An 18,645-nucleotide genomic window follows, 5' to 3' on the forward strand; every position below is an offset into this window, starting at 1 on the left:
CTCCAACACTACAATTCAGAAGCATCAATTCTTCAGCACTCAGCTTTCTTTATGGTCCAACTCTCATATCCAAACATGACTACTGGAAAACCCATAGTTTTGACTAGATGGACTTTGTTGGCAAAGTAACGTCTCTGCTTTTTAATATGCTGTCTAGGTTGGCCATAGCTTTTCTTCCAAGGAGCTTTTAATTTCATGGTACAGTCACTACCTACAGTGATTTTGGAGCCCCCCAAAATAAAGTCTGTCACTGTTGTCATTGTTTCCCCATCTCTTTGCCATGAAGTGATGGACTAGATACCATGATCTTAGCTTTTTGAATGTTGAGTTTTAAGCCAGATTTTTCACTTTTCTCTTTCACTTTCATCAAGAAGCTCTTTGGGTCTTCTTCACTTTCTGCCATAAGAGTGGTGTCATCTACATATCTGAAGTTATTGATATTTCTCCCGGAAATCTTGATTTCAGCTTCTGCTTCATCCAGCCCAGCATTTCACAAGATGTACTCTGCATATAAGTTAAAGAAGCAGGGTGACAAGTACGTCCTTTAAGTCCTTCTGGAAAGACGACAATTGTGGAGGGTGGAGGAAGGCCTGCATTGAGCTTCACTGTGAGGACTGACCTTTCTCCACAAGGGCATTTTACATTTTGACTTGCCAGTCTTGGGATTCCTGGCTCACCTCTCAATCCAATAGGTTCTAGGAGGAACACAGACCAGTCTATGAGAAACTAATTCCTTGGAGGAGCCTGAAACCTTCCAGAATGCACTTGTGGTGGTGTGATTTCACAGACTGACTTTTCGATGCACTGCTCTCTGGGTTGTTCTGTCTAGATTCCAATATATCAGAGTTTCAACTTCTGTTCTAGCTCCCCTTGTGCTATCAGAGTCCTGAATATAGCGTTCCACTGAAAGCAACACTAGCTCTGTTTCTGCCTGGCGTTCCCGGATCCAGATGCTTACCCTTTCCTGGGAGAGTCTCAGGGACTGCTATTCTGTACTTGGCCAGTACCGACCACTTCAGAACTGTTTCAGTTTTGTATTTCGGGACTCTTGTTCAGAGCTTGGAATTCCAGCTTGTTACCCACTAGCTATCTCATCCTTGCTCCCCTGAGATTTTCTTTCACTTCCATCTGAGCAAGCTATGCATCAATCAGAATGTCGATGTCACATTAGCCTTCCTGTGGGGATCAACATGCTACCTTGGTTAAGAGTGTGAGTTTTGACTTATAAAGGAAACAGTGCGGGTCATATCTCATCCCTGGTCAAGCTTCTTAACATTTATAAGGGTCCATTTTTTCGTCATCCACAAAAGCAAGTCATAATATGAAATCTCACTGGTCTGTTCTAAAATAATGTTAGCATTAAATATTATCTGAGTTATCTTACATAAATTAATAGTACAAAGTGGAGAAAATTAGAAGTAGACAAAAGACAAAAAGTAAAACCATACTAATGGTCAATTAAAGTGCAGATGTGTGCACCTACCCAGTTTCAAAATTTTAGTTGGAAATATGAAGCTGAGTTTCCTGCAGGCAAAACAAAACAGAAAAAAGTCCCCTTATATAATTCATATTGTTCATAATGGGAAATATGCATTTTATTTGGGAATTTGCAATATGGATAGGAAAAAATTATTCCCAAAGATTTCATATAGGAGCATTGTATGAAATAAGTCAACTGATTATTTAATAACACCTTCCAGTGGTGGTTATATTTTCTAATCAGCAGAAGTACTATTACAATATCTCTGAGGACAGTGCTATAGCACCCAACAAAAAACTATTAAATTTACTCTTTGTTGTACAAGGTAGGCAACCTGTATTGAACAACTGTGTGTGTGAGAGAAAACTTTGTGTTCGAGCGGCAAGCAGGTATATGTCTGTGTATATTTATTTGGGGGCAGGGGGTGTAGGGTACAGTTTAGACTGAACATACAAGGTATTCCCCACTCATCTCCAGTCATGTGAGATTCTGCCATAACTAAATAACAGCACAATCACCGAAGAGTAAACAGAACAATATTATAGAACAAAAGTTCCATCCTGTAAAACAGTCTCAAAGAAGTCAAAATACTTCCCTTTCCTGGACTTCAATTTTTTCCTCACTCCAATGAGGAATGTAATGTTGAAACTTTCTCAACCTCACAGAGAGGTCTAGAAAATTACAAAAATAAAATAAGGACTATGTAAGCCTGAACACTTGGGATTTTTCTCACGACCATCTTAAAATTATTGAAAGATGCTCCAAGGCTTTCATATGAGAAACCATCAATAATTTCTGGTCATAAAGATGCTCAAATATGTACAGTCTTTTCATTAGAAGGCAGAGAATAGGGGCCAGGGGCCAGGAGTTACTACATGGGACTGTTTGATGTACCATGCATCATGGCAGGCATATTTATTACATCATTCTCTTTTGCTTCTAAGCAATTCTGTGACTTATGTCAGAATTCATAGCACCACTATAGCTGAGGCTGAGAAACAGTTAAGTTACTTTCTTCAAGGTTGCACAATTGGGAAGTGTCAGAGCTAGCATGTGTGAAAATGTGTCTGACTTTGACAAACAAATTCTCAGATTATTTTGATAAATAATTGTCTTGATTTACACTCATAATTACTTGACTTAACATTTTGTAAGTCATCAATGGAATCAGAAATTACAGCCAGTTTTTATTACCAAGGATATGACTGGTGGCTTAGTTGTTTTTTAAAGCAAGTGTTAAGATTATTAAGAAGACACAGACCTTAGACTTGTAATAACAGTTAGGACCACTCTGCTACAATAGTTGATTTATCAGCACAGACAGAGCTTTCAGGCATTAGGACAACTAGGGACAATTTCCTCTAGAATTTATATTTATTGTTGACCTATTTTGTGAAATTCAAGTCCATGTTCAGGCTTTGCTTTGTTAATGGGAATAAAAGGATGTCAATCAAGGAAAATTTCTACCACCTAGATATATTGACAAGAAGAGCAATGGTCAGGATAATCTTACATAGAATGTCAGCCTTGTGCCTTCATTGTGCTAAATACTTCATTATATTATCCCCAAACCCTATGCTACCCTCTTAGATAGGCGTAATTACCCCTTCATGTATAGGTGGAAAAACCAAGAAGAAATGAAACTAGGCAATTTCTCCATGGAAGAAGCCCCAATGCTTAAATGAGTGGACTTCAGATGCCAAACCATCACAACTAAGACCAAGTAGCAGGTGTGGCTGCCAGAGGCTTCAGGCCAGCTGAAGCATAAGTTGGAAGAAGTGACACTGGATTACAATAGGAAAGATCAGCAGGTCCCTTCTGCCTTCTCCATGTCCCATCTAGAGGGCATTTGGGATAATGCCCTGGGAACCTTCCTAACCTTCTCTGACCCTAGTCCCAGCATTGATGTGGACGCCTGTAGTAACAGATACTTCTTGGGATTGTGAGGGTTTGCATCCCTTTGATGGGGCGGGAATACGATCCTTCGAGCAGCAGCACTAGTTTCCAGTCTGTGAGAACTTTTTCTGTTACTCTTCTGCTCTAGGTTTCTGGATTTGGGCTCTGTCCATCATATCAGCCCTAGCTGATCTCAAGGCTGAAGGAAATTCTGAACCTGTGAACCTTTGGGACCCTGAGGCCCCCGAGGCCCTCCAGGTCCTTTGGGAATACCTGGTGAAGATGGCGAGAGATAGTTTTGTTTTGCTTTTACTGGTCTTTCCTTTCTCTGGTTGTAATGTTCACAGACCCAGTTAAACTCCCAAATGCGCTTGATAAGATTACTGAAGCAAGGCATTTCTTCTTTTCAGTGCCTACGAATTGTTTTAATTCTGATTATGCATCAGAATGTCAACTTAATTAATTAATTCTGATTAGGCATCAGAATGTCAAAATTTCATCCTGAATCAGGAACTTGGGAATAGATGCAAATTACCTATATGTTTAGAAAGCTCTCAGGATATTTGATGTACCACTAGAGACCCAAGGCTGTAACTCTAGTTGCTATTCATGGTGTGTGGAAAGGACAAAAATATGCATTAGGTTCATTTAGTGTATCTATAAAGAAATGTGGGAGAACTGTTATGGGTAAAAGTATCAGTAGCACAAATTCATTCTCATCCCCTCACCATCTTGTTGAGGAGTGAACTGCGTTTGAGGCAGTTGGTTTGTACTTCGAAAAGATCTCCAAAAAAGGGATTCCATCTGCATATTGTTATTTATAGTAAGCTAAACCATTCAAAATTGCTGTTTTGTGGGGCAAAATCAGGGAAGTACTGACACTGCAAACATTTCAATCTAATATACATAAATTGGCAATGGGACAGGTGACACATAGTCAACTACATAACAAGAAGTGCTCCCTAAATGGAATATTGATGTTTGGCCGGAAGCTCACTAAGAATTCACCCACCAGTACTGCAGCTCTTGGCTAGAGACCTGGTGTTTTCCCACTAGTTTAGTTCCTTCTCTAGAATTGGGAAAATGTAGTAAGTAAATTGAGATACATTTTGATTCACGTGTAAGAAAGACCACTCAGTTAACACATGCACGTGAACACATGCACACACCCACACACATGCAAACACAATGTGAAAAATAACCCACTTGTAAAACATTTAGAGACAAGTCTTTTTTTGCTAGATTAGAGAAAATGGCTGAACCTGGTGAATTTAGAGAGCATACCATACAAGACATGCATGAATACTCAGATCGTTCGTTAATTTTTAAGTGTGGTCATGTATATGAGGGAATAAGTTAGCTTTATATTCTAAAAAAGACATCGATAGTGTCCATATGCTTGGTTATCAGTAAGGATAATTAGTTTGAAAAAATAGCTTGTACTATTGTTTGATAGTACAATTGTTTGAAAAATTGATAATAAAAATTGATAGACAATTGTTTGAAAAAAGCTAGTACTTTTGCAAATATCATTGTTATTTCCGTGCAGTGTGGCAGCACATATTTCACACTGAAGCAGTGGCAATTCTCACGAAGTCAGGGGCAAGGTGGTATCATGGAAAGATACCAATAGGCTGGGGATTAGGAAATCTCCATTCAGCTCTGAACATCTGCTCTGTCACTTGGATACCTTAGAACAGTGAGTTCCATCAGATTGACCAGTGTACATCATTAACCTCAGCTCCACAACCAGGGACTCAGATTTAGAAGAGAGTGCAGACAGGGTATCAGAGAGCCTTTTGAGCTCCATGGGCAACTGTAATGCTTATGTGGCTTTCAGTATCACTGACCTGTGTCTTTTAGCTATATAGTACAATAAGATTTCTGGAATTTTCTGCATTGATTCCTACAGAAAGTGGTCCTTAGATAGAAGGTTTATAATAAAGAAAACATATGATTCTGCCTATGTGCTAAGACAAACAATTCATGCACTTATACATTCAGAAAATATACTTTGACTTCTGACTACAATCTGGACACTTCAGGTATAGTCAAGGACACAAGTACTTAGGAAGGGGTTATAATTCAGTGTGGTAAAAACTATGACAAAAGTAAGCACTGGATGCCATTCCCATAGACTAGAGAGAGATACCTGAAGAGAACCTGTAAGATCATAACTAAAAAAGGATGGGAGGGAGGGCGACAGAAATATGCTGATCATAAAATGCATGAGTTCAGACTTATTTCCTCATTTATCTATGTATCTTGAGGATAGGTCCTCAAGGTCATCCAGGAAAAATGGGACAAAGAAGGCCACCTGGAGTTTCTGAGAAGTGCCTGTCGCCACCAAAATCTGCCTTTTTCATGAAGTTGAGTGAACCCCTCCCAAAGCCCTTCCAGCCCATTATTTTCAAGGAAGCCCTGTAAACCAACAAGACCAATTTAATCTGACCACTGGTGTTCAGCTGCACCACCTCTTATGTGTTGCACAACTGTGCATGTGACAGTTTATGTATGTGTGCCAATGCAGTTTCATATTGTACCACTGCAATTGTGACTAGTGTCCCTTTCACACTTAAAATTGCTTTATGAGAAAAGTCTAAAATCTACACAACCTGCATGCTCGGTTTCTCAGTTGTTTCCGACTCTTTGCCACCCCATGGACCATAGCCTGCCAGGCTCCTCTGTCCATGGAATTTTCCTGGCACGAATACCAGAATGGGTTGCCATTGCCTACTCCAACACAATCTGTTCAGTTCAGTTCAGTTCAGTCGCTCAGTCGTGTCTGACTCTTTGCGACCCCATGAATCGCAGCACGCCAGGCCTCCCTGTCCATCACCAACTCCCGGAGTTCACTCAAACTCCATATTTATGTATAAATAAATATATTTTTTGGAACCATAAAAAGGCAAGAAATATTTAAAGAGGAAAAGAATCACTTTGCCATAACTTTTGAGCCCTTTATGAATATAGCAGGTAAGATAGTGGAGATCATTTATTCTATTTTAATATTTTCCAGATTTTTTTCCTAAGCAGCAACACCACTCAATGATAGTGAACTGCCACAGGAACTTTAAAGTTGCAGAATCCTTCATGAACATTTTCCTGTGCAATCTTCAGAGCAAGTTTTTTGAAGAGGCATTTTTTGGTTATATCAGGATGACAAACTGTCATGTGTCCAGTGATTCCCTGGTGACTGAGTGGTAAAGAATCTGCCTGGCAATGTAGGAGATGCGGGTTCAATCCCTGGTTCAGGAATATCGCCTGGAGAAGGAAATGGTGGCCCACCAGTATTCTCACCTGGGAAATCTTATGGACAGAGGAGCCGAGTGGGCTACAGTCCACGGGGTCACAAAGAGTCAGACATGACTTAGCAACTAAACAACAACAACAACCAATGATTAGGTTGTTGAGGGCATTAGTCAGCCTATCTACGTCTCCTACAGATTTTAATCAAAAGAAAGAGAAAAGAGGGGGAAATCAGGAACATAGATTTTCCCTCACATCACAGTCCAGTGGGTGGTTCTGAGCTGCAGTACTTTCAAGGCTCCTTTGTGCTCATGTGTAATCTAACATTGGCAGTATCCACTGTAAATCTTTGATGGGCATGGGAACGTACGACTACTTGCTCTCTTTTTTTGCCTTACTTCCAATTTTATATGCAACTGGTGCCCTAAGAGTGCACCCTCCAGTAAATATTCTGCACATAAAGGTTCTTCCTCAGCCTGGGTTTTCTGAGGATCTGGGCTAGATGTTTCCATTAACAAGAGCATTTATATGCAATTCACATGCAAAGAGGTCTTCCATCTTCCTCAAGGAAACCAACTTGAGAAGGAAGCTCTTCTGGTGAGTGATTCCTCAAATGCCCTGTTTTGTCTCACTCGTTTGTTTTTCAAGGTTTTGGTGAGACGTATTATTAACCAATTTCCATTACTATTTGCTAGTCTAGTCTCTTCTAGGCTTCTCTGATGGCTCAGTCAGAAAAGAATCCATCTGCAATGCAGGAGACATGGATTCACTCCCTTGGTAGTAAAGATCCCCTGAAGAAGGGCATGGCAACCCACTCCAGTACTCTTGGCTGGAGAATCCCATAGATGGAGAAGCCTGGCGGGCTACAGTCCATGGGGTCACAGAATCAGACAAGACTGACTAGAAGTCAGACATCTAGTCTCTCCCAAAATGATACATGCAAGTTAGAAGGCTTTGCTTCTGTATCAGGGTGCAAGCCTAGATATCCAACTCTGCTAATTAGTGACCACTTATACTGATGATCATGGATCTTTCATAATTTCCTGATTAGGGCTATTTTCCATCTTCATGATGCCTAGCTTCCCAGTGGTTCCAGGGCAATAGTGTGTAAGAACAGAAAGACACCTTGAATATTACACTCCATCCCAATAAGTTTATAGATGGAAAGGCTGAGGCTTGAAAAGGAAGTGAGTTCCCACATTTGGGTAGCAGTTTTTAAAACGATTTATCTTTTTTATTTTTAGCTTTTTTAGTCACACCACCCAGCATGTGGGATCTTAGATCCTCAACCTTAACCCATGCCCACTGTAGTGGAGGCATAGAGTCTTAACCACTGGACTGCCAGGGAAGTCCTGCAATTCATCTTTTTTAAATGCAAAAATACTTTAAATTAATTACACATAAAATCATAAAGTATCAGTGCAATTACAGTAATAATTAAGTGAAGAGTCATGTGTTCACCACCCAAGCCAAACGAATGTAGTGTTGCCATACACCAAAAGCCCCTTAGAATCCCCTCCTGCTTTCCCTTTATCCAAATAACTACTATCCTAAAATTTGTGTTGTTGGTGGTGGTTTAGTCACAAGTAGTGCCCAACTCTTGAGATCCCATGGACTGTAGCCTGTCTATAGTATTCTCCAGGTGAGAATACTGGAGTGGGTTGCCATTTCCTTCTCCAGAGGATCTTCCCAACCCAGAAATCGAACCTGGGTCTCCTGCATTGAGCTATGAGGGAGCCCCCAAATTTTTGTTAATTACTTTCTTTATTTGTAAATAAAGTTACTAAGTACATATTTTATATTTTCATTAGTGCTCCTAGGCACTCATCTCGTATGCACTCATCTTTCCTGGGTATAATACACCCAAGAGTGGAATTACTGGGTCATAAGGTGGGTATATTCAGCTGCAATAGAAATTGCTAAGCTGGTTTCCAAAGAGGTCATACTATTCTATACTGCTACCAGCAAGGGTTAAGAATCCCAGGTTGTCCGACATGGCCACCATCGCTTGGCATTAATATTTTAAAACGTATCAATTTTGTTAAGTGTGAAGTGATACATCATTGTCATTTTACTTTGCATTTGTCTGAAGAGTAATTACTTGAGCACATTTTTAACTATGCTTCCTGGCCACATGGATACCTTCCTTTGAGAATGAGCTGTTTGTCCATTTTTAAACTGCTGCTGCTGCTGCTAAGTCACTTCAGTTGTGTCTGACTCTGTGCAACCCCATAGACGGCAGCCCATCAGACTCCCCCGTCCCTAGGATTCTCCAGGCAAGAACACTGGAGTGGGTTGCCGTTTCCTTCTCCAATGCATGAAAGTGAAAAGTGAAAGGGAAGTCGCTCAGTCATGTCCGACTCTTAGCTGGGTTATCTTTTTTTATTAATTGCAAGAAATCTTACATGTTTTATCAGATACATATGAATTTTACGGGCTCCCCTTGCGACTCAGCTGGTAAAGAATTCGCCTGCAATGTGGGAGACCTGGGTTCAATCCCTGGGTTTGGAAGATCCCCTGGAGAAGGGAAAGGATACCCACTCCAGTATTCTGGCCTGGAGAATTATATGGACTGTATAGTCCATGGGGTCACAAAGAGTCAGACACAACTGAGTGACTTTCACTTCACTATGAATTTTAAATTTCTATTCTAATTCTCTGGATTACCTACGTACTCTGTTCATGGTATATCTTGAACAGATTGAAAGTCTCAATTACCTTCTTTTAAAGTTAGTCGGTTTGTGTCCTGCTTAGAGCAGTTGCCTAACTTAAATTAGAAATAAACTCCTTTATGTTTTCTGTTTGATAAACTTAACAGTTTTAACATTCTCACTCTAAGAAATTTATTTCATCATTTTCTTTCGGAAACTCCCCAGTGGTCCAGTGGTTAAGACTTTACCTCACAAATGTAATTCCTGGTTGGGGACCTAGGATCCCACATGCCTCAGAGTTAAAAAAAACAAACAAACAAACATAAAACATAAGCAATGCTGTAACAAATTCAATAAAGATTTTAAAAATGGTCCACATTTGAAAAAAGAGTAGAAACAGATATGTGTTCTGATTTTTGGTAAGTTGATAACTCTTGCTAATTATTCAAGGCAAAATTGGGTCCTGAATTGGGTCTTATCACACTCTCCTCATCATTATTCACCATAGTACCCCTGCCCCCTTCCCCTCTCCTCTTGCCCCTCACATTCTTCCCATCTACATTCAGGAAATGTGTTGTTCTTCAGGTTTCTTTAGTGACAGGAGTGATGTGGAACTTTAAAAGAACTGAGTATGAGAAAGAACTGGAGATTAAATATTTGAGGATAAATTTTATAATTAAAATTGCAGGGACTACCCTGGTGGTCTCAGTGGGTAAGACTCTGTGCTTCCAGTGCAGGGGGCCCAGGTTCAATTCCTGGTGAGGGAACTAGATCCTGTATACCGCAACTAAGACCCAGTGCAGTCAAAATAAATAATAAGTATTTGAAAAATAAAAATAAAATTTCATTCTGTGGTTCACTGTGCTTGAATAAGCTCTTCTCTTCCTTCTTCTGACAACTGAACAGGATATGTTACCTAGATGCCCAAGAAGATAATTCACGCACCATGTTTAGTGAGTTCCTTAGCCCTGAGTCATTGACCTATTTGGGAGTCACTAGATTCAGTTACAGTCCCATTGGAAATTTTTCCAGTTGACTCCCCATGCTCAGGAAGAGAAATCCTGTGTGGCTCGTTGTCTTCAGATCTATCTGGAGGCCGGGTATATAAGCAGCCAGAGAAGTGTATTGATAGGGAGGGGTGAGTGAAAAAAAGGTGGACCCTCCCTCCCTTGCTCCCTGCTTCTGCATCTCACTCACTCCTGGCACATTTCACTTGCACCAGCAACCGAATGATAAGAAAAGTCTACTTCTCTCAAGTGAAACAAATCCCGCTGTTGTCTCTAGCTGTTGTTCAGTCACTAAGTCGTTTCCGACTCTTTGTGACCCCATAGACATGCCAGGCTTCCCTGTCCTTCACTATCTCCTGAGTTCTATCTCCCGACGTGAGCTCAAACTCACATCCATTGTCTCAACGATGCCATCAAACCATCTCATCCTCGGCCACCCCCTTCTCCTCCTGCCTCCAATCTTTCCCAGCATCAGGGTCTTGTCCAGTGAGTCAGCTCTTCTAATCAGGTAGCCAAAGTAATGGAGCTTCAGCTTCAGCATCAGTCCTTCCAAAGAATATGCAGGGTTGATTTCCTTTAGGATTGACTGGTTTGATCTCCTTGCTGTCCAAGGGACTCTCAAGAGTCTTCTCCAGAACCACAGTTTGAAAACATCAATTCTTCAGTGCTCAACCTTCTTCATAGTCCAACTCTCACATCAATACATGTCTCTAGAGGGTGCTCTGAATCCACCAGTCTACACGCAAGCAGCTTCCAAACCTACAGTGAAGAACACTGAGGAGCCAGAGAAAGAATAATGCAAAGAAGGAGCAAAGAGCTAAAATGAATAGAGCAAAATCCTTTTCTCCTTGGGGAAAGAATCAGTGACTACTGAAGTTCTGGCTTGCTGGGCCCCAACATATCACTCAGCATTTAGCATTCGCCCAACAGGTAGACTTGAAGAGAAGACTCTTTAGAGTCCCTTGGACTGCAAGGAGATCAAACCAGTCAATCCTAAAGGAAATCAGTCCTGAATATTCATTGAAAGGACTGATGCTGAAGCTGAAGTTCCAATACTTTGGCCACCTGATGCAAAGAGCCGATTCACTGCAAAAAACCCTGATGCTGGGAACAATTAAAGGCAGCAAGAGAAGGATGACAGAGGATGAGATGGTTGGATGGCATCACTGACTCAATGGACATGAATTTGAGCAAGCTCCAGGAGTTGGTGATGGACAGGGAAGCCTGGCATGCTGCAGTTCATGGGGTCGCAAAGAGTCGGACACAACTGAGTGACTGAACTGAACTGAACAGGTATCCTGAGAGATAGAACTAATCTATGCCATGAAATTAAAAGACTCTTACTCCTTGGAAGGAAAGTTATGACCAATCTAGATAGCATATTCAAAAGCAGAGACATTACTTTGCCAACAAAGGTCCGTCTAGTCAAGGCTATGGTTTTTCCAGTAGTCATGTATGGATGTGAGAGTTAGACTGCGAAGAAAGCTGAGTGCCGAAGAATTGATGCTTTTGGACTGTGGTGTTGGAGAAGACTCTTGAGAGTCCCTTGGACTGCAAGGAGATCCAACCAGTCCATTCTAAAGGAGATCAGTCCTGGGTGTTCTTTGGAAGGAATGATGCTAAAGCTGAAACTCCAGTACTTTGGCCACCTTATGCGAAAAGTTGACTCATTGGAAAAGACTCTGATGCTGGGAGAGATTGGGGGCAAGAGGAGAAGGGGACGACAGAGGATGAGATGGCTGGATGGCATCACTGACTCGATGCACGTGAGTTTGAGTAAACTCCGGGAGTTGGTGATGGACAGGAGGCCTGGCGTGCTGCAATTCATGGGGTCGCAAAGAGTTGGACATGACTGAGTGACTGAAGTGAACTGATGCATTCCTCTGTGGAATAATATTATATATACTATGAATAATATATATACATATATATATATAGCATAAATATAACTACCATTATATGTACATCCATTTTGTGTGTTACTTTGTTCACAATGCTTTACCCACACACTATAGCTTAACCTAGCAGCAACACAATAAGATACATTTTATTGCATTTGTTTCATAGATGTGGAAATTGAGTTGCAGAGAAGATGAACAGCTTGACCAAAAGGAACATAGTGTATTGGTATTGTAACAAATTTCAAATTCATGTTTCCTCCCATACATCATTCAGACCTTTTTTCAGGCTCTCAGAAAGTCCAAAATTGACTTGCTGCTGCTGCTGCTAAGTCACTTCAGTCATGTCTGACTCTGTGCAACCCCGTGGATGGCTGCCCACCAGGCTCCCCCGTCCCTGGGATTCTCCAGGCAAGAACACTGGAGTGGGTTGCTATTTCCTTCTCCAATGCATGAAAGTTAAAAGTGAAAGTGAAATCGCTCAGTCGTGTCCAACTCTTAGTGACCCCGTGGACTGCAGCCCACCAGGCTCCTCTGTCCATGGGATTTTCCAGGCAAGAGTACTGGAGTGTACTGCCATTGCCTTCTCCAAAATTGACTTAAGGTGCAATGATTTACACACATATTGCAAAATAGCAATGCATGATACAAATAGTTAAATACAATATATGGAAGTTTATAAAACAGAATTTCAGGGCTAAATCTGACCTCAGAGGCCATTCAGGCCATAGCACAAATCAATGTGAGTCAATCTTCATCATATGTTGAAGTGTCCACTGCAGTTTCTTCATGAATGGCTCAAATGAGAAGGATGAATGGCTCAAATGAGAAGGAGTCCCCTACTTTGCAAACACATCCTTCCACTGATAAACTACTGTCAGATTTTCCTTGTGTGAACCCAAATCTGTTGTCCTGAAACTTGCAGCTGTATCTTAAAGGCATTGTTTGAGTCCACACAGGACAAGACCATTCTTTATTTTATATAACAATATCTCACATTTACATGCTCATTAAGCTGGCCCTATCCCTAGAATTTCTCCAGGTTTTACAAAAATCCAAATTTCTTCTCTATTACCTTATATATTGCAAGTTTCAGGTTTATCCACAATTCCCTTTGTCTTATTCTGGACACATTCACACAGATGGGAACCAAGAATGAGCAAATATCTATTTGTCACATACCAAAAACCTCATGTATGTCCCACCCACTGCAACTCTTTTCCAGACACCTCTTATGAGTTAATCATACACTTCTCAGGACCTCCTCTTTCTAAAGACTTAATGGCATGTAACATTTCTGGGTTGTGATTTATACTTTCATTTCTTTAACAAGGATTTGAAGGCAGGAACTATATTCATCTTTACAACCTTAACAGTGTCTGGTACATATAGGATGTTCAAAAAATGTTTCTGTTTTCTACATATATTTTGTTTACTGATATGTACCCATCACTTAACTGCAGCTTGGCTCTAGTCCTAAAAAAAAAAAAAATTTATTGAGTGACTGCACACATAACTCAACACAGTGTTCCAGGAAAATCATTAAATCATGTGTTATTTTAAACAGTATCTGCTGAGCATATATTAGGTGCCCGGCATTATTGTGTCCAAAGAGATTCCAAAATTGTAACCCAAAGTGTCATTTTATGATTTTGACAATTTGATATGTTCCAACAGTCTAAGGTTGTTTACCATAAAGGCAAGACTTTAGTCTTTTTTTCAGAGTCTGTTATTAAGCCAACTCTCTCACTTACCCTTTACCACTTTATGACAAACCTTGACACTGTATTAAAAAGCAGAGACAATACTTTCCAGCAAAGGTCCATATAATCAAAGCTATGATTTTTTCAGTAGTCATGTATGGATGTGAGAATTGGGCCATAAAGAAGGCTGAGCACCAAATAATTGATGCTTTTAAACTATGGTGTTGGAGAAGACTCTTGAGAGTCCCTTGGACTGCAAAGAGATCAAATCAGTCAATCCTAAAGGAAATCCACCTTGAATATTCATTGTAACGACTGATGCTGAAGCTCCAATACTTTGGCCACCTGATGCAAAGAGGAGATTCACTGGAAAAAGACCCTGATGCTGGGACAGACTGAAGGCCAAAGGAGAAGGAGGTGACAGAGGATGCGATAGATAGTATCAGCTACTCAATGGACACGAAACTGAGCAAACTTCAGGAGATTGTGGAGGAGAGGAGCCTGCCATGCTGTAGTCCATGGTGTAGCAGAGTCAGATATGACTTAGCACGTAAACGACAACAATGACTCACCTACCCTCATTCTAGTGTTTGAAAGTTTCGAGGCTATGTTTTAGATTTACTGCTAGCATAATTCAACTTGCTCTTTTCTTCCCTTCATGCCAGCCTATTGACAGTTTTCTGAATCCTGATTCTATAATACAATCCATTTGTTCTTCCTCTCAGCCTTGATACATTCTCAGATTTGATTAGAGAACTATCAATGCTCTCACATGAAACATTGATAAAAATGTTGAACTGGACAAGACCAAAGCCAGAACTCCTCAGAAGAGACCTTTGTCCCAGGTTGTCATTAATCAATTAGTCAGCAATCTCAGGACACAGTTATTCAGTGACAATTCCACTCAGCAGTAACGCCATCAATATTTGGTCATTTGTTCACAAAGGCATAATGAGATTTTGGAAAATGCCACACTAAAATCCACATGTCCATGTCTCTAGTCATCCTCCCAACAGATCATGTATAAACAAATCAACAAAGAAGGTGAGTAGGACTTGTCCTTGGTAACACTTTGATGCTTCTTTGTAACCACTGTTGTATCTTCCAAGTTCTCACGTGCCATCTTCTTGGTATCCTTATCTAGTCACAAGAAACAATTGTTACCATGAAGGAGTTTAGTGCTTTTCTGGGTATGAGGCGGTATAAGAATTGGGCTCATAAAATCAGCTCCTGAGAATATCTAACTATCTGAAGACCTGTCCAGTCAGTTTTCCTGGAGCACAGAGTACCTCGTTTCTGCTCCCCACACTGAACTCCTTCAGGGGTGTAGAAGGTCAGCGGCTGCAGTGGCACATGATTTAATCCTTGTAGAGGTAGATGGCAAGTGCCAATTTGTGGCTGACGAAACAGAACAAGGTTCAGGGACATGAAGTAACTTTTCCAAACTAGCAACTTGTAGAAATAGTTGTGTGATTCCGGGCAAGTCACTTATCCTCCTCAATCTCAGTTTCTTCAGCTGTAAAATGGTTAATGTTACCTACACAGTAAGTGTGGGTGATAATTAAATGGCATAAATGCATATAAAGCTCTATGCCAAGTTCCTGCCACAAAGTTAGTGCTCAAAATAGTCCCTCTCAACAGTCTGAGAAGTTTATATTGAGCACACATTCTTTTAAAATCCACAAAAACAATAAAAACATTCCCATTTTGAAATGAAACTTCACATGCCATTTGTCTGAGCCACGCGACTTGAATGTATTTAACAGAGCAAGACTGCCTTTTCTTCTCTCTTGGATTTTTATTTCTTTATTCCCTCCAACCAACTTCAGTTTCCACTCTCCTGACTTGGTGATTAATTTTCCTGGCATGCAGGATGGAGGATAGGAACACTCAGGATACAGGCTGTATATCTTCAGTGGGCTTCTTGTACCAAACTAAAAAATAGCCTTTCCATCCGCCTAGAGATTTTTAAGCTTTCTTTCCCCACCCTCTTCAAAGGCTTTCCCATCCGCCCGCCCCACTTGCCACCTTTAGGACACCTTCTCATTAATTCAGCTCACAAAAGCAGGCACACTAACCTCTTCAGACAACTTCCCTCCTCCCCTCTCTCCTTCTTTCCTTACCAGGACCATTTGTCCCTTTTAACCAGGATTTCATTTTTGAGGCGGGCTTGTTCTAGTACTCTGCCCATGCGGTTTGTTTCCTTTGCTGCTGTAGCGTGCCCTGAGCGCGTCCTGCACCGTCTCCAGCACCGCTGCTGCCGCCACCAGCAACAAGGACACTCAATTCCTTCCTGCCAGCGCTCAGTGTGCGGCAGACGCCATGCTCCGTTCGCTGCATGCATGATCTCATCTAATCCCTTAACAACTCGGGGACAAGGATGCTGTTATTATCCTCCATAAACAACTGAAAAACAAGCTGAGGCTCAGCAAGGTTATCCAAAGCCACAGGATGAGCACATGGAACCATCGCCCACTTTTCTCTACACCCACCTCCATCTCCCCATTAAGGCTGCCACTCCATCACCTAGACTGGGTCACCAGCCTCCCAGCTGGGCAGCTTGTCTCCAGCCTTGACTCTCTACCAATCTTTTTGTGACCCAGGCGAAATGAAGCTATAAAAACATAAATAAAGTCATGGTACTTCTTTGCTTAAAACCTTTGGGTGGCTCCTCATTTCTTTTACGATCATGTGCTAAGTCCTTATGCAGCTTTCAACTATCTGGATTTGCCTGAGATTTCCAACCTCAACTTACTTGCCCTCAATCCCTTCCCCATAGTTTATTGGAAGTCCAGCTCTATTGGACTTCATCTGTCCTGAGGCCTTGCACTGTCTGTTCTCTCAGCTTAAAAAACTGTTCCTTGTCATCTACCCTCTGCCCTGAAAGAAAGTAAAGGCATCTCTCTTGCTTCTCTGCCCTGTACTTCCTTCAAAAAAAAATATGAATATCCAGGTAATTCAATACATTTGTAAGTTTCTATTACATCATTTAATTCACCCCCAACCCTTCGTAGGAGAGGAAACCGAACTGAAGTTAACCACTCAAAATCCGAGTTCTAGCAAGAGGCTGAGTTGGGATGTGAACGCATGTCTGTCTGACTTCAGACACTGTGATCTTTCCTCTGAGTTCTGTTGCTATGATGTTGTTCAAGGTTAAAAACAACAGTAGGCAAATATGGCTGGGGGTTGGGATTCTCTAGAGGCTGAAATAAATCAAGTGAATGGGGAGAAAAGGAATCTTAGCCTATGCCCTTGGGGGTAGGAAGGTCAGGCATTGGGCTCTAGCTCGAGAGTGGTTTTATGTTTTTTTGAATCAGAGTAATGTTTTTGCCTCCCTTTGTGTGCTACAACCACAGGATCTGTTTTATTAAGGCCCTTGGCAAAGCCCAGCAAGATGATCTGTCCTTAGCAATGAAGAGGCAGATGAAGTCTGGTCTACAGAGCCAGAGGCTCAGCAGGACACGTGCAGGTGAACAGAGAGGAAATCTGCCAAAGAGACGAGGATCCCAAGAAACCAGGTTTTCAGAAATGCTCTCCAGACAGCTCTCAACATCTCTCCCTCACCCCTTCTCTGCCCAGCACTCACCTACTACCTTGAAAGCTCTAGGGAAGGGCGTGTTCCTCATCTTTGACAAAAGACTCTGAGTTCCTGCTCTGCTGTGCGACTTTCTCCATGTCCTTTCACCCACCCAGCTTTAGTTTCATCATTTGTAAAGTGTAATAAAAGTACTACCTACTGCACAGGTTTGTTTGTGATTTCATTGAAACCATGATATGTAACAGGGACGCACACAGTTGCCTGACCCAGAGAGGTTTTCTTCAGTTATCTATGTCGTCACTGCCCTATACTTAGAAAAATGAAATTAAGAAAATGCATGAGATTCCAGTGTAGAACGACCCAAGTCTTGCCTACAGCTTTTGGCCTAACCCCCCACCTGATTTCCTGAAAGACCAACCCTTATCTGAGTTCAGTCTCCTGTCCTACCTAAGCATCAGTCTGCTCATTGCCACTGAGTTCCCTGCTATTTGCCAGACATTGAGAAAAGCAGAGACCAAAGCATATGCTCCTTGCCCACAGCCCAGCAGATGGACAACTGACCTTCTCATCCACTAGGGCTGTTTTAGCTATTAGGCTGCATGGTAACAGTATCTAAGACCTACAAGCTTTCTAAGGACCTAGGGAAATCTTTGAGATTTTAAATATGAAATCTTTGACCCTGAAATATGAAAGCAATAAAATCTAAATTATTATGTTTCTCATCCAGTATGTCTACAAAATGCATCATAAAAACTTTCATAACTTTATTTTTACAACATATAACTTTATAATTTGTCATGTATAAATTCCATTTATCATGGGATGTGGGACATTCTAATATGTTTGTGTGAGGAACCAAAGTCAGAATGCATAAAGCTAAAGATGGCCTTAAAACAACCTGTACTAGCACAGCAGACAAATTCCATCTGCTTCTTGACACACCTTCACTCATAGTTTTCCTTTTCCCAAAAGGACTCCACCCCTCTGTGCCACTGGTGCTAACAACCAAGCTGGGCCCTCTACATCCTCAGAAAGCTGTCCTCTCTGTGATTCCATCATTCCCCTATCATTCTCTGTCTCTGTGGTACAACCTCACTACCCCTGATCATTAGGGGCTCTCTTTGTCAAGGAGAGAGAGCTGTCTATGTCCTTGAGGTTCTCCCTGTGAAGCAGGGAAGTGAACAAATCCACATAAAAACACAGCTTTAAGCCAGCTTTCCAAT

The 18,645-nt window shown here is 41.3% G+C and overlaps 1 long non-coding RNA gene across 1 annotated transcript in view; it reads left to right on the forward strand.

The window, feature by feature from the left end:
* LOC129641480 (uncharacterized) overlaps positions 1-17,578 on the forward strand; it is a 35,284-nt gene extending 17,706 nt beyond the window's left edge. Inside the window, exon 3 of the long non-coding RNA XR_008709350.1 lies at positions 17,241-17,578. This is a non-coding gene — a long non-coding RNA (uncharacterized LOC129641480). The remainder of the gene's footprint in view (positions 1-17,240) is intronic.
* Positions 17,579-18,645: the final 1,067 nt, after the last annotated feature.

The sequence above is a fragment of the Bubalus kerabau genome, chromosome 1 (genome assembly GCF_029407905.1).
Source record: "Bubalus kerabau isolate K-KA32 ecotype Philippines breed swamp buffalo chromosome 1, PCC_UOA_SB_1v2, whole genome shotgun sequence".
In the NCBI taxonomy this organism is placed as follows: domain Eukaryota; kingdom Metazoa; phylum Chordata; class Mammalia; order Artiodactyla; family Bovidae; genus Bubalus; species Bubalus kerabau.